Raw genomic sequence first — 19572 nt, 5'->3', positions numbered from 1 at the left:
ACAATGTCTTGAAATAAATGGCTCGTTGGTCTAGGGGTATGATTCTCGCTTTGGGTGCGAGAGGTCCCGGGTTCAAATCCCGGACGAGCCCTTTTGAAGAGCCTTTAACAATGTGAGACAGGCGGATCTTGGGCAACTGGTTGGAGGGGCGACTGCTACCACTGGAGCGCAGGACCAGGTGGACAAGTGATTAAGGCAATGGACTGCTAATCCATTGTGCTCTGCACTAGTGGGTTCAGCATCGCACAACATGTATTAATTTCTTCCTTGGTTAAAAAACCTGTCCTTTTACCGGGACATAGGTTACCTTCAGACGAGTCCCTTGACACTTGTGGGGGTCGTAGAGCAAAACTGAGAACAGCATTGTGTTTGTGAGAGTCTCCCCTTTCCAAAGAATGGGCAAACTATTTTGTAGGTCAAACCGTTCTGAAGCTATAGACATTTGTATGAGAAGACAGATTTTAGGGATGTGTCATGTTTTGACAAACATTGCTCTCGCTCTGCCACATTTCACCAAAAATGCAGAGGTGTAACATCAGCATTTATGGTAGGACTGAGAAGCATCCAGTGCAAAATGTGTGACATTTCTAATTTAAAACTGAGAGATTCCAATGTTTTTTTGTTTTTTTATTCACATACCGGTGCGTCAATCGGATCAAATGAAATGAGATCCAATTGATTTTGATGTCTACTTTTTAATTGTTAAAATCTACATTTAGCTCTTTCTTCATTTGTTTCTTGCTGTTACAGCTAATGAAGATTGAATCTGAAAGACTCAGCAGAAGAATTACAGAGTATTTGAACTAAACCTGGTCAACTGCTTGGAAGATAGCTATGCTCACAAGTATACCACCAACACTCACGTGATCCACTGTGGCCTGGCAACATCGACCTGTCAATGCATATTCTCACCGTCATTGCTGGCGACTGCAAAACAATGTCTTGAAATAAATGGCTCGTTGGTCTAGGGGTATGATTCTTGCTTTGGGTGCGAGAGGTCCCGGGTTCAAATCCCGGACGAGCCCTTTTGAAGAGCCTTTAACAATTTGAGACAGGCGGATCTTGGGCAACTGGTTGGAGGGGCGACTGCTACCACTGGAGCGCAGGACCAGGTGGACAAGTGATTAAGGCAATGGACTGCTAATCCATTGTGCTCTGCACTAGTGGGTTCAGCATCGCACAACATGTATTAATTTCTTCCTTGGTTAAAAAACCTGTCCTTTTACCGGGACATAGGTTACCTTCAGACAGAGTCCCTTGACACTTGTGGGGGTCGTAGAGCAAAACTGAGAACAGTATTGTGTTTGTGAGAGTCTCCCCTTTCCAAAGAATGGGCAAACTATTTTGTAGGTCAAACCGTTCTGAAGCTATAGACATTTGTATGAGAAGACAGATTTTAGGGATGTGTCATGTTTTGACAAACATTGCTCTCGCTCTGCCACATTTCACCAAAAATGCAGAGGTGTAACATCAGCAGTTATGGTAGGACTGAGAAGCATCCAGTGCAAAATGTGTGACATTTCTAATTTAAAACTGAGAGATTCCAATGTTTTTTTGTTTTTTTATTCACATACCGGTGCGTCAATCGGATCAAATGAAATGAGATCCAATTGATTTTGATGTCTACTTTTTAATTGTTAAAATCTACATTTAGCTCTTTCTTCATTTGTTTCTTGCTGTTACAGCTAATGAAGATTGAATCTGAAAGACTCAGGAGAATGAATTACAGAGTATTTGAACTGAACCTGGTCAACTGCTTGGAAGATAGCTATGCTCACAAGTATACCACCAACACTCACGTGATCCACTGTGGCCTGGCAACATCGACCTGTCAATGCATATTCTCACCGTCATTGCTGGCGACTGCAAAACAATGTCTTGAAATAAATGGCTCGTTGGTCTAGGGGTATGATTCTTGCTTTGGGTGCTGAGAGGTCCCGGGTTCAAATCCCGGACGAGCCCTTTTGAAGAGCCTTTAACAATGTGAGACAGGCGGATCTTGGGCAACTGGTTGGAGGGGCGACTGCTACCACTGGAGCGCAGGACCAGGTGGACAAGTGATTAAGGCAATGGAATGCTAATCCATTGTGCTCTGCACTAGTGGGTTCAGCATCGCACAACATGTATTAATTTCTTCCTTGGTTAAAAAACCTGTCCTTTTACCGGGACATAGGTTACCTTCAGACGAGTCCCTTGACACTTGTGGGGGTCGTAGAGCAAAACTGAGAACAGCATTGTGTTTGTGAGAGTCTCCCCTTTCCAAAGAATGGGCAAACTATTTTGTAGGTCAAACCGTTCTGAAGCTATAGACATTTGTATGAGAAGACAGATTTTAGGGATGTGTCATGTTTTGACAAACATTGCTCTCGCTCTGCCACATTTCACCAAAAATGCAGAGGTGTAACATCAGCAGTTATGGTAGGACTGAGAAGCATCCAGTGCAAAATGTGTGACATTTCTAATTTAAAACTGAGAGATTCCAATGTTTTTTTGTTTTTTTATTCACATACCGGTGCGTCAATCGGATCAAATGAAATGAGATCCAATTGATTTTGATGTCTACTTTTTAATTGTTAAAATCTACATTTAGCTCTTTCTTCATTTGTTTCTTGCTGTTACAGCTAATGAAGATTGAATCTGAAAGACTCAGCAGAAGAATTACAGAGTATTGAACTGAACCTGGTCAACTGCTTGGAAGATAGCTATGCTCACAAGTATACCACCAACACTCACGTGATCCACTGTGGCCTGGCAACATCGACCTGTCAATGCATATTCTCACCGTCATTGCTGGCGACTGCAAAACAATGTCTTGCAATAAATGGCTCGTTGGTCTAGGGGTATGATTCTCGCTTTGGGTGCGAGAGGTCCTGGGTTCAAATCCCGGACGAGCCCTTTTGAAGAGCCTTTAACAATGTGAGACAGGCGGATCTTGGGCAACTGGTTGGAGGGGCGACTGCTACCACTGGAGCGCAGGACCAGGTGGACAAGTGATTAAGGCAATGGACTGCTAATCCATTGTGCTCTGCACTAGTGGGTTCAGCATCGCACAACATGTATTAATTTCTTCCTTGGTTAAAAAACCTGTCCTTTTACCGGGACATAGGTTACCTTCAGACGAGTCCCTTGACACTTGTGGGGGTCGTAGAGCAAAACTGAGAACAGCATTGTGTTTGTGAGAGTCTCCCCTTTCCAAAGAATGGGCAAACTATTTTGTAGGTCAAACCGTTCTGAAGCTATAGACATTTGTATGAGAAGACAGATTTTAGGGATGTGTCATGTTTTGACAAACATTGCTCTCGCTCTGCCACATTTCACCAAAAATGCAGAGGTGTAACATCAGCATTTATGGTAGGACTGAGAAGCATCCAGTGCAAAATGTGTGACATTTCTAATTTAAAACTGAGAGATTCCAATGTTTTTTTGTTTTTTTATTCACATACCGGTGCGTCAATCGGATCAAATGAAATGAGATCCAATTGATTTTGATGTCTACTTTTTAATTGTTAAAATCTACATTTAGCTCTTTCTTCATTTGTTTCTTGCTGTTACAGCTAATGAAGATTGAATCTGAAAGACTCAGCAGAAGAATTACAGAGTAGATGAACTGAACCTGGTCAACTGCTTGGAAGATAGCTATGCTCACAAGTATACCACCAACACTCACGTGATCCACTGTGGCCTGGCAACATCGACCTGTCAATGCATATTCTCACCGTCATTGCTGGCGACTGCAAAACAATGTCTTGAAATAAATGGCTCGTTGGTCTAGGGGTATGATTCTCGCTTTGGGTGCGAGAGGTCCCGGGTCCAAATCCCGGACGAGCCCTTTTGAAGAGCCTTTAACAATGTGAGACAGGCGGATCTTGGGCAACTGGTTGGAGGGGCGACTGCTACCACTGGAGCGCAGGACCAGGTGGACAAGTGATTAAGGCAATGGACTGCTAATCCATTGTGCTCTGCACTAGTGGGTTCAGCATCGCACAACATGTATTAATTTCTTCCTTGGTTAAAAAACCTGTCCTTTTACCGGGACATAGGTTACCTTCAGACGAGTCCCTTGACACTTGTGGGGGTCGTAGAGCAAAACTGAGAACAGCATTGTGTTTGTGAGAGTCTCCCCTTTCCAAAGAATGGGCAAACTATTTTGTAGGTCAAACCGTTCTGAAGCTATAGACATTTGTATGAGAAGACAGATTTTAGGGATGTGTCATGTTTTGACAAACATTGCTCTCGCTCTGCCACATTTCACCAAAAATGCAGAGGTGTAACATCAGCATTTATGGTAGGACTGAGAAGCATCCAGTGCAAAATGTGTGACATTTCTAATTTAAAACTGAGAGATTCCAATGTTTTTTTGTTTTTTTATTCACATACCGGTGCGTCAATCGGATCAAATGAAATGAGATCCAATTGATTTTGATGTCTACTTTTTAATTGTTAAAATCTACATTTAGCTCTTTCTTCATTTGTTTCTTGCTGTTACAGCTAATGAAGATTGAATCTGAAAGACTCAGCAGAAGAATTACAGAGTATTTGAACTAAACCTGGTCAACTGCTTGGAAGATAGCTATGCTCACAAGTATACCACCAACACTCACGTGATCCACTGTGGCCTGGCAACATCGACCTGTCAATGCATATTCTCACCGTCATTGCTGGCGACTGCAAAACAATGTCTTGAAATAAATGGCTCGTTGGTCTAGGGGTATGATTCTCGCTTTGGGTGCGAGAGGTCCCGGGTCCAAATCCCGGACGAGCCCTTTTGAAGAGCCTTTAACAATGTGAGACAGGCGGATCTTGGGCAACTGGTTGGAGGGGCGACTGCTACCACTGGAGCGCAGGACCAGGTGGACAAGTGATTAAGGCAATGGACTGCTAATCCATTGTGCTCTGCACTAGTGGGTTCAGCATCGCACAACATGTATTAATTTCTTCCTTGGTTAAAAAACCTGTCCTTTTACCGGGACATAGGTTACCTTCAGACGAGTCCCTTGACACTTGTGGGGGTCGTAGAGCAAAACTGAGAACAGCATTGTGTTTGTGAGAGTCTCCCCTTTCCAAAGAATGGGCAAACTATTTTGTAGGTCAAACCGTTCTGAAGCTATAGACATTTGTATGAGAAGACAGATTTTAGGGATGTGTCATGTTTTGACAAACATTGCTCTCGCTCTGCCACATTTCACCAAAAATGCAGAGGTGTAACATCAGCATTTATGGTAGGACTGAGAAGCATCCAGTGCAAAATGTGTGACATTTCTAATTTAAAACTGAGAGATTCCAATGTTTTTTTGTTTTTTTATTCACATACCGGTGCGTCAATCGGATCAAATGAAATGAGATCCAATTGATTTTGATGTCTACTTTTTAATTGTTAAAATCTACATTTAGCTCTTTCTTCATTTGTTTCTTGCTGTTACAGCTAATGAAGATTGAATCTGAAAGACTCAGCAGAAGAATTACAGAGTATTTGAACTAAACCTGGTCAACTGCTTGGAAGATAGCTATGCTCACAAGTATACCACCAACACTCACGTGATCCACTGTGGCCTGGCAACATCGACCTGTCAATGCATATTCTCACCGTCATTGCTGGCGACTGCAAAACAATGTCTTGAAATAAATGGCTCGTTGGTCTAGGGGTATGATTCTCACTTTAGGTGCGAGAGGTCCCGGGTTCAAATCCCGGACGAGCCCTTTTGAAGAGCCTTTAACAATGTGAGACAGGCGGATCTTGGGCAACTGGTTGGAGGGGCGACTGCTACCACTGGAGCGCAGGACCAGGTGGACAAGTGATTAAGGTAATGGACTGCTAATCCATTGTGCTCTGCACTAGTGGGTTCAGCATCGCACAACATGTATTAATTTCTTCCTTGGTTAAAAAACCTGTCCTTTTACCGGGACATAGGTTACCTTCAGACGAGTCCCTTGACACTTGTGGGGGTCGTAGAGCAAAACTGAGAACAGCATTGTGTTTGTGAGAGTCTCCCCTTTCCAAAGAATGGGCAAACTATTTTGTAGGTCAAACCGTTCTGAAGCTATAGACATTTGTATGAGAAGACAGATTTTAGGGATGTGTCATGTTTTGACAAACATTGCTCTCGCTCTGCCACATTTCACCAAAAATGCAGAGGTGTAACATCAGCAGTTATGGTAGGACTGAGAAGCATCCAGTGCAAAATGTGTGACATTTCTAATTTAAAACTGAGAGATTCCAATGTTTTTTTGTTTTTTTATTCACATACCGGTGCGTCAATCGGATCAAATGAAATGAGATCCAATTGATTTTGATGTCTACTTTTTAATTGTTAAAATCTACATTTAGCTCTTTCTTCATTTGTTTCTTGCTGTTACAGCTAATGAAGATTGAATCTGAAAGACTCAGCAGAAGAATTACAGAGTAGATGAACTGAACCTGGTCAACTGCTTGGAAGATAGCTATGCTCACAAGTATACCACCAACACTCACGTGATCCACTGTGGCCTGGCAACATCGACCTGTCAATGCATATTCTCACCGTCATTGCTGGCGACTGCAAAACAATGTCTTGAAATAAATGGCTCGTTGGTCTAGGGGTATGATTCTTGCTTTGGGTGCGAGAGGTCCCGGGTTCAAATCCCGGACGAGCCCTTTTGAAGAGCCTTTAACAATGTGAGACAGGCGGATCTTGGGCAACTGGTTGGAGGGGCGACTGCTACCACTGGAGCGCAGGACCAGGTGGACAAGTGATTAAGGCAATGGACTGCTAATCCATTGTGCTCTGCACTAGTGGGTTCAGCATCGCACAACATGTATTAATTTCTTCCTTGGTTAAAAAACCTGTCCTTTTACCGGGACATAGGTTACCTTCAGACGAGTCCCTTGACACTTGTGGGGGTCGTAGAGCAAAACTGAGAACAGCATTGTGTTTGTGAGAGTCTCCCCTTTCCAAAGAATGGGCAAACTATTTTGTAGGTCAAACCGTTCTGAAGCTATAGACATTTGTATGAGAAGACAGATTTTAGGGATGTGTCATGTTTTGACAAACATTGCTCTCGCTCTGCCACATTTCACCAAAAATGCAGAGGTGTAACATCAGCATTTATGGTAGGACTGAGAAGCATCCAGTGCAAAATGTGTGACATTTCTAATTTAAAACTGAGAGATTCCAATGTTTTTTTGTTTTTTTATTCACATACCGGTGCGTCAATCGGATCAAATGAAATGAGATCCAATTGATTTTGATGTCTACTTTTTAATTGTTAAAATCTACATTTAGCTCTTTCTTCATTTGTTTCTTGCTGTTACAGCTAATGAAGATTGAATCTGAAAGACTCAGCAGAAGAATTACAGAGTATTTGAACTGAACCTGGTCAACTGCTTGGAAGATAGCTATGCTCACAAGTATACCACCAACACTCACGTGATCCACTGTGGCCTGGCAACATCGACCTGTCAATGCATATTCTCACCGTCATTGCTGGCGACTGCAAAACAATGTCTTGAAATAAATGGCTCGTTGGTCTAGGGGTATGATTCTCGCTTTGGGTGCGAGAGGTCCTGGGTTCAAATCCTGGACGAGCCCTTTTGAAGAGCCTTTAACAATGTGAGACAGGCGGATCTTGGGCAACTGGTTGGAGGGGCGACTGCTACCACTGGAGCGCAGGACCAGGTGGACAAGTGATTAAGGCAAGGGACTGCTAATCCATTGTGCTCTGCACTAGTGGGTTCAGCATCGCACAACATGTATTAATTTCTTCCTTGGTTAAAAAACCTGTCCTTTTACCGGGACATAGGTTACCTTCAGACGAGTCCCTTGACACTTGTGGGGGTCGTAGAGCAAAACTGAGAACAGTATTGTGTTTGTGAGAGTCTCCCCTTTCCAAAGAATGGGCAAACTATTTTGTAGGTCAAACCGTTCTGAAGCTATAGACATTTGTATGAGAAGACAGATTTTAGGGATGTGTCATGTTTTGACAAACATTGCTCTCGCTCTGCCACATTTCACCAAAAATGCAGAGGTGTAACATCAGCAGTTATGGTAGGACTGAGAAGCATCCAGTGCAAAATGTGTGACATTTCTAATTTAAAACTGAGAGATTCCAATGTTTTTTTGTTTTTTTATTCACATACCGGTGCGTCAATCGGATCAAATGAAATGAGATCCAATTGATTTTGATGTCTACTTTTTAATTGTTAAAATCTACATTTAGCTCTTTCTTCATTTGTTTCTTGCTGTTACAGCTAATGAAGATTGAATCTGAAAGACTCAGCAGAAGAATTACAGAGTATTTGAACTGAAACCTGGTCAACTGCTTGGAAGATAGCTATGCTCACAAGTATACCACCAACACTCACGTGATCCACTGTGGCCTGGCAACATCGACCTGTCAATGCATATTCTCACCGTCATTGCTGGCGACTGCAAAACAATGTCTTGAAATAAATGGCTCGTTGGTCTAGGGGTATGATTCTCGCTTTGGGTGCGAGAGGTCCTGGGTTCAAATCCTGGACGAGCCCTTTTGAAGAGCCTTTAACAATGTGAGACAGGCGGATCTTGGGCAACTGGTTGGAGGGGCGACTGCTACCACTGGAGCGCAGGACCAGGTGGACAAGTGATTAAGGCAATGGACTGCTAATCCATTGTGCTCTGCACTAGTGGGTTCAGCATCGCACAACATGTATTAATTTCTTCCTTGGTTAAAAAACCTGTCCTTTTACCGGGACATAGGTTACCTTCAGACGAGTCCCTTGACACTTGTGGGGGTCGTAGAGCAAAACTGAGAACAGCATTGTGTTTGTGAGAGTCTCCCCTTTCCAAAGAATGGGCAAACTATTTTGTAGGTCAAACCGTTCTGAAGCTATAGACATTTGTATGAGAAGACAGATTTTAGGGATGTGTCATGTTTTGACAAACATTGCTCTCGCTCTGCCACATTTCACCAAAAATGCAGAGGTGTAACATCAGCATTTATGGTAGGACTGAGAAGCATCCAGTGCAAAATGTGTGACATTTCTAATTTAAAACTGAGAGATTCCAATGTTTTTTTGTTTTTTTATTCACATACCGGTGCGTCAATCGGATCAAATGAAATGAGATCCAATTGATTTTGATGTCTACTTTTTAATTGTTAAAATCTACATTTAGCTCTTTCTTCATTTGTTTCTTGCTGTTACAGCTAATGAAGATTGAATCTGAAAGACTCAGCAGAAGAATTACAGAGTATTTGAACTGAACCTGGTCAACTGCTTGGAAGATAGCTATGCTCACAAGTATACCACCAACACTCACGTGATCCACTGTGGCCTGGCAACATCGACCTGTCAATGCATATTCTCACCGTCATTGCTGGCGACTGCAAAACAATGTCTTGAAATAAATGGCTCGTTGGTCTAGGGGTATGATTCTCGCTTTGGGTGCGAGAGGTCCTGGGTTCAAATCCTGGACGAGCCCTTTTGAAGAGCCTTTAACAATGTGAGACAGGCGGATCTTGGGCAACTGGTTGGAGGGGCGACTGCTACCACTGGAGCGCAGGACCAGGTGGACAAGTGATTAAGGCAAGGGACTGCTAATCCATTGTGCTCTGCACTAGTGGGTTCAGCATCGCACAACATGTATTAATTTCTTCCTTGGTTAAAAAACCTGTCCTTTTACCGGGACATAGGTTACCTTCAGACGAGTCCCTTGACACTTGTGGGGGTCGTAGAGCAAAACTGAGAACAGCATTGTGTTTGTGAGAGTCTCCCCTTTCCAAAGAATGGGCAAACTATTTTGTAGGTCAAACCGTTCTGAAGCTATAGACATTTGTATGAGAAGACAGATTTTAGGGATGTGTCATGTTTTGACAAACATTGCTCTCGCTCTGCCACATTTCACCAAAAATGCAGAGGTGTAACATCAGCAGTTATGGTAGGACTGAGAAGCATCCAGTGCAAAATGTGTGACATTTCTAATTTAAAACTGAGAGATTCCAACGTTTTTTTATTTTTTTATTCACATACCGGTGCGTCAATCGGATCAAATGAAATGAGATCCAATTGATTTTGATGTCTACTTTTTAATTGTTAAAATCTACATTTAGCTCTTTCTTCATTTGTTTCTTGCTGTTACAGCTAATGAAGATTAAATCTGAAAGACTCAGCAGATGAATTACAGAGTATTTGAACTAAAACCTGGTCAACTGCTTGGAAGACAGCTATGCTCACAAGTATACCACCAACACTCACGTTATTCACTGTGGCCTGGCACCATCGACCTGTCAATCCAAATCCTCACCGTCATTGCTGGCGACTGCAATAAAAATGCCTTTGATAAAACGGCTCGTTGGTCTAGGGGTATGATTCTCGCTTCGGGTGCGAGAGGTCCCGGGTTCAAATCCCGGACGAGCCCATGTGTAGAGCTTTAACAATCTGAAAGAGGCGGTTCTTGGGCAACAGTTTGGAGTGCAGACCAAGGTGGATGAGTGATAAAGGCAATGGATTGCTAATCCATTGTGCTCTGCACTCGTGGGTTCAGCATCGCACAGCATTTATTCATTTCTTCCTTGGTTAAAAAATCTGTCATTTTAACCGGTACATAGATTACCTTCAGACGAGTGTCGTGACCCTTGTGGGGGTCGTGGAGCAAAACTGAGAACGACATTGTGTTTGTGAGAGTCTCCCCTTTCCATGGAATGGTCAAACAATTTTGTAGGTCAAACCGTTCGGAAGCTACAGCCATTTGTATGAGAATACTGATTTTCGGGATGTGTCATGTTTTGACAAACATTGTTCTCGCTCTGCCGCATTTCACCAAAGATGCAGAGGTGTGACATCAGCGGTTATGAAGGTTTGAGAAGCATCCAGTGCAAAAAAAGTGACATTTCTAGTTTAAAACAGACAGATTCCAATGGGGATTTTTTATTTTATTCATGTACCGGTGCGTCAATCGGATCAAATGAAATGAGATCCAATTGATTTTGATGTCTACTTTTTAATTTTTTAAATCTACATTAGCTCTTTCTTCATTTGTTTCTTGCTGTTACAGCTAATGAAGATTGAATCTGTAAGACTCAGCAGATGAATTACAGAGTATTTGAACTAAAACCTGGTCAACTGCTTGGAAGACAGCTATGCTCACAAGTATACCACCAACACTCACGTTATTCACTGTGGCCTGGCACCATCGACCTGTCAATCCAAATCCTCACCGTCATTACTGGCGACTGCAATAAAAATGCCTTTGATAAAACGGCTCGTTGGTCTAGGGGTATGATTCTCGCTTCGGGTGCGAGAGGTCCCGGGTTCAAATCCCGGACGAGCCCATGTGTAGAGCCTTTAACAATCTGAAAGAGGCGGTTCTTGGGCAACAGTTTGGAGTGCAGACCAAGGTGGATGAGTGATAAAGGCAATGGATTGCTAATCCATTGTGCTCTGCACTCGTGGGTTCAGCATCGCACAGCATTTATTCATTTCTTCCTTGGTTAAAAATCTGTCATTTTAACCGGTACATAGATTACCTTCAGACGAGTGTCGTGACCCTTGTGGGGGTCGTAGAGCAAAACTGAGATGGTCAAACAATTTTGTAGGTCAAACCGTTCGGAAGCTACAGCCATTTGTATGAGAAGACTGATTTTCGGGATGTGTCATGTTTTGACAAACATTGTTCTCGCTCTGCCGCATTTCACCAAAGATGCAGAGGTGTGACATCAGCGGTTATGAAGGTTTGAGAAGCATCCAGTGCAAAAAAAGTGACATTTCTAGTTTAAAACAGACAGATTCCAATGGGGATTTTTTATTTTATTCATGTACCGGTGCGTCAATCGGATCAAATGAAATGAGATCCAATTGATTTTGATGTCTACTTTAATTTTTTTAATCTACATTAGCTCTTTCTTCATTTGTTTCTTGCTGTTACAGCTAATGAAGATTGAATCTGAAAGACTCAGCAGATGAATTACAGATTATTTGAACTAAAACCTGGTCAACTGCTTGGAAGACAGCTATGCTCACAAGTATACCACCAACACTCACGTTATTCACTGTGGCCTGGCACCATCGACCTGTCAATCCAAATCCTCACCGTCATTACTGGTGACTGCAATAAAAATGCCTTTGATAAAACGGCTCGTTGGTCTAGGGGTATGATTCTCGCTTCGGGTGCGAGAGGTCCCGGGTTCAAATCCCGGACGAGCCCATGTGTAGATCCTTTAACAATCTGAAAGAGGCGATTCTTGGGCAACAGTTTGGAGTGCAGACCAAGGTGGATGAGTGATAAAGGCAATGGATTGCTAATCCATTGTGCTCTGCACTCGTGGGTTCAGCATCGCACAGCATTTATTCATTTCTTCCTTGGTTAAAAAATCTGTCATTTTAACCGGTACATAGATTACCTTCAGACGAGTGTCGTGACCCTTGTGGGGGTCGTAGAGCAAAACTGAGATGGTCAAACAATTTTGTAGGTCAAACCGTTCGGAAGCTACAGCCATTTGTATGAGAAGACTGATTTTCGGGATGTGTCATGTTTTGACAAACATTGTTCTCGCTCTGCCGCATTTCACCAAAGATGCAGAGGTGTGACATCAGCGGTTATGAAGGTTTGAGAAGCATCCAGTGCAAAAAAAGTGACATTTCTAGTTTAAAACAGACAGATTCCAATGGGGATTTTTTATTTTATTCATGTACCGGTGCGTCAATCGGATCAAATGAAATGAGATCCAATTGATTTTGATGTCTACTTTTAATTTTTTTAATCTACATTAGCTCTTTCTTCATTTGTTTCTTGCTGTTACAGCTAATGAAGATTGAATCTGAAAGACTCAGCAGATGAATTACAGATTATTTGAACTAAAACCTGGTCAACTGCTTGGAAGACAGCTATGCTCACAAGTATACCACCAACACTCACTTTATTCACTGTGGCCTGGCACCATCGACCTGTCAATCCAAATCCTCACCGTCATTACTGGTGACTGCAATAAAAATGCCTTTGATAAAACGGCTCGTTGGTCTAGGGGTATGATTCTCGCTTCGGGTGCGAGAGGTCCCGGGTTCAAATCCCGGACGAGCCCATCATTAACAATCTGAAAGAGGCGGTTCTTGGGCAACAGTTTGGAGTGCAGACCAAGGTGGATGAGTGATAAAGGCAATGGATTGCTAATCCATTGTGCTCTGCACTCGTGGGCTCAGCATCGCACAGCATTTATTCATTTCTTCCTTGGTTAAAAAATCTGTCATTTTAACCGGTACATAGATTACCTTCAGACGAGTGTCGTGACCCTTGTGGGGGTCGTAGAGCAAAACTGAGATGGTCAAACAATTTTGTAGGTCAAACCGTTCGGAAGCTACAGCCATTTGTATGAGAAGACTGATTTTCGGGATGTGTCATGTTTTGACAAACATTGTTCTCGCTCTGCCGCATTTCACCAAAGATGCAGAGGTGTGACATCAGCGGTTATGAAGGTTTGAGAAGCATCCAGTGCAAAAAAAGTTACATTTCTAGTTTAAAACAGACAGATTCCAATGGGGATTTTTTATTTTATTCATGTACCGGTGCGTCAATCGGATCAAATGAAATGAGATCCAATTGATTTTGATGTCTACTTTTTAATTTTTTTAATCTACATTAGCTCTTTCTTCATTTGTTTCTTGCTGTTACAGCTAATGAAGATTGAATCTGAAAGACTCAGCAGATGAATTACAGATTATTTGAACTAAAACCTGGTCAACTGCTTGGAAGACAGCTATGCTCACAAGTATACCACCAACACTCACGTTATTCACTGTGGCCTGGCACCATCGACCTGTCAATCCAAATCCTCACCGTCATTACTGGTGACTGCAATAAAAATGCCTTTGATAAAACGGCTCGTTGGTCTAGGGGTATGATTCTTGCTTCGGGTGCGAGAGGTCCCGGGTTCAAATCCCGGACGAGCCCATGTGTAGATCCTTTAACAATCTGAAAGAGGCGGTTCTTGGGCAACAGTTTGGAGTGCAGACCAAGGTGGATGAGTGATAAAGGCAATGGATTGCTAATCCATTGTGCTCTGCACTCGTGGGTTCAGCATCGCACAGCATTTATTCATTTCTTCCTTGGTTAAAAAATCTGTCATTTTAACCGGTACATAGATTACCTTCAGACGAGTGTCGTGACCCTTGTGGGGGTCGTAGAGCAAAACTGAGATGGTCAAACAATTTTGTAGGTCAAACCGTTCGGAAGCTACAGCCATTTGTATGAGAAGACTGATTTTCGGGATGTGTCATGTTTTGACAAACATTGTTCTCGCTCTGCCGCATTTCACCAAAGATGCAGAGGTGTGACATCAGCGGTTATGAAGGTTTGAGAAGCATCCAGTGCAAAAAAAGTGACATTTCTAGTTTAAAACAGACAGATTCCAATGGGGATTTTTTATTTTATTCATGTACCGGTGCGTCAATCGGATCAAATGAAATGAGATCCAATTGATTTTGATGTCTACTTTTTAATTTTTTTAATCTACATTAGCTCTTTCTTCATTTGTTTCTTGCTGTTACAGCTAATGAAGATTGAATCTGAAAGACTCAGCAGATGAATTACAGAGTATTTTAACTAAAACCTGGTCAACTGCTTGGAAGACAGCTATGCTCACAAGTATACCACCAACACTCACGTTATTCACTGTGGCCTGGCACCATCGACCTGTCAATCCAAATCCTCACCGTCATTACTGGTGACTGCAATAAAAATGCCTTTGATAAAACGGCTCGTTGGTCTAGGGGTATGATTCTCGCTTCGGGTGTGAGAGGTCCCGGGTTCAAATCCCGGACGAGCCCATGTGTAGAGCCTTTAACAATCTGAAAGAGGTGGTTCTTGGGCAACAGTTTGGAGTGCAGACCAAGGTGGATGAGTGATAAAGGCAATGGATTGCTAATCCATTGTGCTCTGCACTCGTGGGTTCAGCATCGCACAGCATTTCTTCATTGGTTAAAAAATCTGTCATTTTAACCGGTACATAGATTACCTTCAGACGAGTGTCGTGACCCTTGTGGGGGTCGTAGAGCAAAACTGAGATGGTCAAACAATTTTGTAGGTCAAACCGTTCGGAAGCTACAGCCATTTGTATGAGAAGACTGATTTTCGGGATGTGTCATGTTTTGACAAACATTGTTCTCGCTCTGCCGCATTTCACCAAAGATGCAGAGGTGTGACATCAGCGGTTATGAAGGTTTGAGAAGCATCCAGTGCAAAAAAAGTTACATTTCTAGTTTAAAACAGACAGATTCCAATGGGGATTTTTTATTTTATTCATGTACCGGTGCGTCAATCGGATCAAATGAAATGAGATCCAATTGATTTTGATGTCTACTTTTTAATTTTTTTAATCTACATTAGCTCTTTCTTCATTTGTTTCTTGCTGTTACAGCTAATGAAGATTGAATCTGAAAGACTCAGCAGATGAATTACAGATTATTTGAACTAAAACCTGGTCAACTGCTTGGAAGACAGCTATGCTCACAAGTATACCACCAACACTCACGTTATTCACTGTGGCCTGGCACCATCGACCTGTCAATCCAAATCCTCACCGTCATTACTGGTGACTGCAATAAAAATGCCTTTGATAAAACGGCTCGTTGGTCTAGGGGTATGATTCTCGCTTCGGGTGCGAGAGGTCCCGGGTTCAAATCCCGGACGAGCCCATGTGTAGATCCTTTAACAATCTGAAAGAGGCGGTTCTTGGGCAACAGTTTGGAGTGCAGACCAAGGTGGATGAGTGATAAAGGCAATGGATTGCTAATCCATTGTGCTCTGCACTCGTGGGTTCAGCATCGCACAGCATTTATTCATTTCTTCCTTGGTTAAAAAATCTGTCATTTTAACCGGTACATAGATTACCTTCAGACGAGTGTCGTGACCCTTGTGGGGGTCGTAGAGCAAAACTGAGATGGTCAAACAATTTTGTAGGTCAAACCGTTCGGAAGCTACAGCCATTTGTATGAGAAGACTGATTTTCGGGATGTGTCATGTTTTGACAAACATTGTTCTCGCTCTGCCGCATTTCACCAAAGATGCAGAGGTGTGACATCAGCGGTTATGAAGGTTTGAGAAGCATCCAGTGCAAAAAAAGTTACATTTCTAGTTTAAAACAGACAGATTCCAATGGGGATTTTTTATTTTATTCATGTACCGGTGCGTCAATCGGATCAAATGAAATGAGATCCAATTGATTTTGATGTCTACTTTTTAATTTTTTTAATCTACATTAGCTCTTTCTTCATTTGTTTCTTGCTGTTACAGCTAATGAAGATTGAATCTGAAAGACTCAGCAGATGAATTACAGATTATTTGAACTAAAACCTGGTCAACTGCTTGGAAGACAGCTATGCTCACAAGTATACCACCAACACTCACGTTATTCACTGTGGCCTGGCACCATCGACCTGTCAATCCAAATCCTCACCGTCATTACTGGTGACTGCAATAAAAATGCCTTTGATAAAACGGCTCGTTGGTCTAGGGGTATGATTCTCGCTTCGGGTGCGAGAGGTCCCGGGTTCAAATCCCGGACGAGCCCATGTGTAGATCCTTTAACAATCTGAAAGAGGCGGTTCTTGGGCAACAGTTTGGAGTGCAGACCAAGGTGGATGAGTGATAAAGGCAATGGATTGCTAATCCATTGTGCTCTGCACTCGTGGGTTCAGCATCGCACAGCATTTCTTCATTGGTTAAAAAATCTGTCATTTTAACCGGTACATAGATTACCTTCAGACGAGTGTCGTGACCCTTGTGGGGGTCGTAGAGCAAAACTGAGATGGTCAAACAATTTTGTAGGTCAAACCGTTCGGAAGCTACAGCCATTTGTATGAGAAGACTGATTTTCGGGATGTGTCATGTTTTGACAAACATTGTTCTCGCTCTGCCGCATTTCACCAAAGATGCAGAGGTGTGACATCAGCGGTTATGAAGGTTTGAGAAGCATCCAGTGCAAAAAAAGTTACATTTCTAGTTTAAAACAGACAGATTCCAATGGGGATTTTTTATTTTATTCATGTACCGGTGCGTCAATCGGATCAAATGAAATGAGATCCAATTGATTTTGATGTCTACTTTTTAATTTTTTTAATCTACATTAGCTCTTTCTTCATTTGTTTCTTGCTGTTACAGCTAATGAAGATTGAATCTGAAAGACTCAGCAGATGAATTACAGATTATTTGAACTAAAACCTAGTCAACTGCTTGGAAGACAGCTATGCTCACAAGTATACCACCAACACTCACGTTATTCACTGTGGCCTGGCACCATCGACCTGTCAATCCAAATCCTCACCGTCATTACTGGTGACTGCAATAAAAATGCCTTTGATAAAACGGCTCGTTGGTCTAGGGGTATGATTCTCGCTTTCGGGTGCGAGAGGTCCCGCGGTTCAAATCCCGGACGAGCCCATGTGTAGATCCTTTAACAATCTGAAAGAGGCGGTTCTTGGGCAACAGTTTGGAGTGCAGACCAAGGTGGATGAGTGATAAAGGCAATGGATTGCTAATCCATTGTGCTCTGCACTCGTGGGTTCAGCATCGCACAGCATTTATTCATTTCTTCCTTGGTTAAAAAATCTGTCATTTTAACCGGTACATAGATTACCTTCAGACGAGTGTCGTGACCCTTGTGGGGGTCGTAGAGCAAAACTGAGATGGTCAAACAATTTTGTAGGTCAAACCGTTCGGAAGCTACAGCCATTTGTATGAGAAGACTGATTTTCGGGATGTGTCATGTTTTGACAAACATTGTTCTCGCTCTGCCGCATTTCACCAAAGATGCAGAGGTGTGACATCAGCGGTTATGAAGGTTTGAGAAGCATCCAGTGCAAAAAAAAGTTACATTTCTAGTTTAAAACAGACAGATTCCAATGGGGATTTTTTATTTTATTCATGTACCGGTGCGTCAATCGGATCAAATGAAATGAGATCCAATTGATTTTGATGTCTACTTTTTAATTTTTTTAATCTACATTAGCTCTTTCTTCATTTGTTTCTTGCTGTTACAGCTAATGAAGATTGAATCTGAAAGACTCAGCAGATGAATTACAGATTATTTGAACTAAAACCTAGTCAACTGCTTGGAAGACAGCTATGCTCACAAGTATACCACCAACACTCACGTTATTCACTGTGGCCTGGCACCATCGACCTGTCAATCCAAATCCTCACCGTCATTACTGGTGACTGCAATAAAAATGCCTTTGATAAAACGGCTCGTTGGTCTAGGGGTATGATTCTCGCTTCGGGTGCGAGAGGTCCCGCGTTCAAATCCCGGACGAGCCCATGTGTAGATCCTTTAACAATCTGAAAGAGGCGGTTCTTGGGCAACAGTTTGGAGTGCAGACCAAGGTGGATGAGTGATAAAGGCAATGGATTGCTAATCCATTGTGCTCTGCACTCGTGGGTTCAGCATCGCACAGCATTTATTCATTTCTTCCTTGGTTAAAAAATCTGTCATTTTAACCGGTACATAGATTACCTTCAGACGAGTGTCGTGACCCTTGTGGGGGTCGTAGAGCAAAACTGAGATGGTCAAACAATTTTGTAGGTCAAACCGTTCGGAAGCTACAGCCATTTGTATGAGAAGACTGATTTTCGGGATGTGTCATGTTTTGACAAACATTGTTCTCGCTCTGCCGCATTTCACCAAAGATGCAGAGGTGTGACATCAGCGGTTATGAAGGTTTGAGAAGCATCCAGTGCAAAAAAAGTGACATTTCTAGTTTAAAACAGACAGATTCCAATGGGGATTTTTTATTTTATTCATGTACCGGTGCGTCAATCGGATCAAATGAAATGAGATCCAATTGATTTTGATGTCTACTTTTAATTTTTTTAATCTACATTAGCTCTTTCTTCATTTGTTTCTTGCTGTTACAGCTAATGAAGATTGAATCTGAAAGACTCAGCAGATGAATTACAGATTATTTGAACTAAAACCTAGTCAACTGCTTGGAAGACAGCTATGCTCACAAGTATACCACCAACACTCACGTTATTCACTGTGGCCTGGCACCATCGACCTGTCAATCCAAATCCTCACCGTCATTACTGGTGACTGCAATAAAAATGCCTTTGATAAAACGGCTCGTTGGTCTAGGGGTATGATTCTCGCTTCGGGTGCGAGAGGTCCCGGGTTCAAATCCCGGACGAGCCCATGTGTAGATCCTTTAACAATCTGAAAGAGGCGGTTCTTGGGCAACAGTTTGGAGTGCAGACCAAGGTGGATGAGTGATAAAGGCAATGGATTGCTAATCCATTGTGCTCTGCACTCGTGGGTTCAGCATCGCACAGCATTTATTCATTTCTTCCTTGGTTAAAAAATCTGTCATTTTAACCGGTACATAGATTACCTTCAGACGAGTGTCGTGACCCTTGTGGGGGTCGTAGAGCAAACTGAGATGGTCAAACAATTTTGTAGGTCAAACCGTTCGGAAGCTACAGCCATTTGTATGAGAAGACTGATTTTCGGGATGTGTCATGTTTTGACAAACATTGTTCTCGCTCTGCCGCATTTCACCAAAGATGCAGAGGTGTGACATCAGCGGTTATGAAGGTTTGAGAAGCATCCAGTGCAAAAAAAGTGACATTTCTAGTT

General features: G+C 42.5%; 22 non-coding genes across 22 annotated transcripts; all 22 read left to right on the top strand.

The window, feature by feature from the left end:
• The first annotated feature begins 19 nt into the window (after window positions 1-19).
• trnap-ugg lies at window positions 20-91 on the top strand. Its single transcript has one exon. It is a non-coding gene; the product is annotated as a tRNA-Pro (tRNA).
• An 862-nt stretch (window positions 92-953) lies between these two features.
• trnap-ugg lies at window positions 954-1025 on the top strand. The gene has a single exon. It is a non-coding gene; the product is annotated as a tRNA-Pro (tRNA).
• An 864-nt stretch (window positions 1026-1889) lies between these two features.
• On the top strand, window positions 1890-1962 carry trnap-ugg. The gene has a single exon. It is a non-coding gene; the product is annotated as a tRNA-Pro (tRNA).
• Window positions 1963-2823: 861 nt separating this feature from the next.
• Window positions 2824-2895, top strand: trnap-ugg. Its single transcript has one exon. It is a non-coding gene; the product is annotated as a tRNA-Pro (tRNA).
• An 862-nt stretch (window positions 2896-3757) lies between these two features.
• trnap-ugg lies at window positions 3758-3829 on the top strand. Its single transcript has one exon. It is a non-coding gene; the product is annotated as a tRNA-Pro (tRNA).
• Window positions 3830-4691: 862 nt separating this feature from the next.
• On the top strand, window positions 4692-4763 carry trnap-ugg. The gene has a single exon. It is a non-coding gene; the product is annotated as a tRNA-Pro (tRNA).
• An 862-nt stretch (window positions 4764-5625) lies between these two features.
• trnal-uag lies at window positions 5626-5697 on the top strand. Its single transcript has one exon. It is a non-coding gene; the product is annotated as a tRNA-Leu (tRNA).
• An 862-nt stretch (window positions 5698-6559) lies between these two features.
• trnap-ugg lies at window positions 6560-6631 on the top strand. The gene has a single exon. It is a non-coding gene; the product is annotated as a tRNA-Pro (tRNA).
• An 862-nt stretch (window positions 6632-7493) lies between these two features.
• trnap-ugg lies at window positions 7494-7565 on the top strand. Its single transcript has one exon. It is a non-coding gene; the product is annotated as a tRNA-Pro (tRNA).
• Window positions 7566-8428: 863 nt separating this feature from the next.
• Window positions 8429-8500, top strand: trnap-ugg. The gene has a single exon. It is a non-coding gene; the product is annotated as a tRNA-Pro (tRNA).
• An 862-nt stretch (window positions 8501-9362) lies between these two features.
• On the top strand, window positions 9363-9434 carry trnap-ugg. Its single transcript has one exon. It is a non-coding gene; the product is annotated as a tRNA-Pro (tRNA).
• Window positions 9435-10298: 864 nt separating this feature from the next.
• On the top strand, window positions 10299-10370 carry trnap-cgg. The gene has a single exon. It is a non-coding gene; the product is annotated as a tRNA-Pro (tRNA).
• An 841-nt stretch (window positions 10371-11211) lies between these two features.
• trnap-cgg lies at window positions 11212-11283 on the top strand. The gene has a single exon. It is a non-coding gene; the product is annotated as a tRNA-Pro (tRNA).
• An 800-nt stretch (window positions 11284-12083) lies between these two features.
• Window positions 12084-12155, top strand: trnap-cgg. The gene has a single exon. It is a non-coding gene; the product is annotated as a tRNA-Pro (tRNA).
• An 802-nt stretch (window positions 12156-12957) lies between these two features.
• Window positions 12958-13029, top strand: trnap-cgg. Its single transcript has one exon. It is a non-coding gene; the product is annotated as a tRNA-Pro (tRNA).
• Window positions 13030-13823: 794 nt separating this feature from the next.
• trnap-cgg lies at window positions 13824-13895 on the top strand. The gene has a single exon. It is a non-coding gene; the product is annotated as a tRNA-Pro (tRNA).
• An 803-nt stretch (window positions 13896-14698) lies between these two features.
• Window positions 14699-14770, top strand: trnap-cgg. Its single transcript has one exon. It is a non-coding gene; the product is annotated as a tRNA-Pro (tRNA).
• Window positions 14771-15565: 795 nt separating this feature from the next.
• Window positions 15566-15637, top strand: trnap-cgg. The gene has a single exon. It is a non-coding gene; the product is annotated as a tRNA-Pro (tRNA).
• An 803-nt stretch (window positions 15638-16440) lies between these two features.
• On the top strand, window positions 16441-16512 carry trnap-cgg. Its single transcript has one exon. It is a non-coding gene; the product is annotated as a tRNA-Pro (tRNA).
• A 795-nt stretch (window positions 16513-17307) lies between these two features.
• On the top strand, window positions 17308-17381 carry trnar-ucg. Its single transcript has one exon. It is a non-coding gene; the product is annotated as a tRNA-Arg (tRNA).
• An 804-nt stretch (window positions 17382-18185) lies between these two features.
• Window positions 18186-18257, top strand: trnap-cgg. The gene has a single exon. It is a non-coding gene; the product is annotated as a tRNA-Pro (tRNA).
• Window positions 18258-19059: 802 nt separating this feature from the next.
• trnap-cgg lies at window positions 19060-19131 on the top strand. Its single transcript has one exon. It is a non-coding gene; the product is annotated as a tRNA-Pro (tRNA).
• Window positions 19132-19572: the final 441 nt, after the last annotated feature.

Source organism: Oncorhynchus mykiss, unplaced genomic scaffold (assembly GCF_013265735.2).
Source record: "Oncorhynchus mykiss isolate Arlee unplaced genomic scaffold, USDA_OmykA_1.1 un_scaffold_421, whole genome shotgun sequence".
Taxonomy (NCBI): Eukaryota; Metazoa; Chordata; class Actinopteri; order Salmoniformes; family Salmonidae; genus Oncorhynchus; species Oncorhynchus mykiss.
The sequence above is the reverse complement of the archived record's forward strand: the minus strand, read 5'-3'. Positions and strand labels throughout refer to the sequence as shown.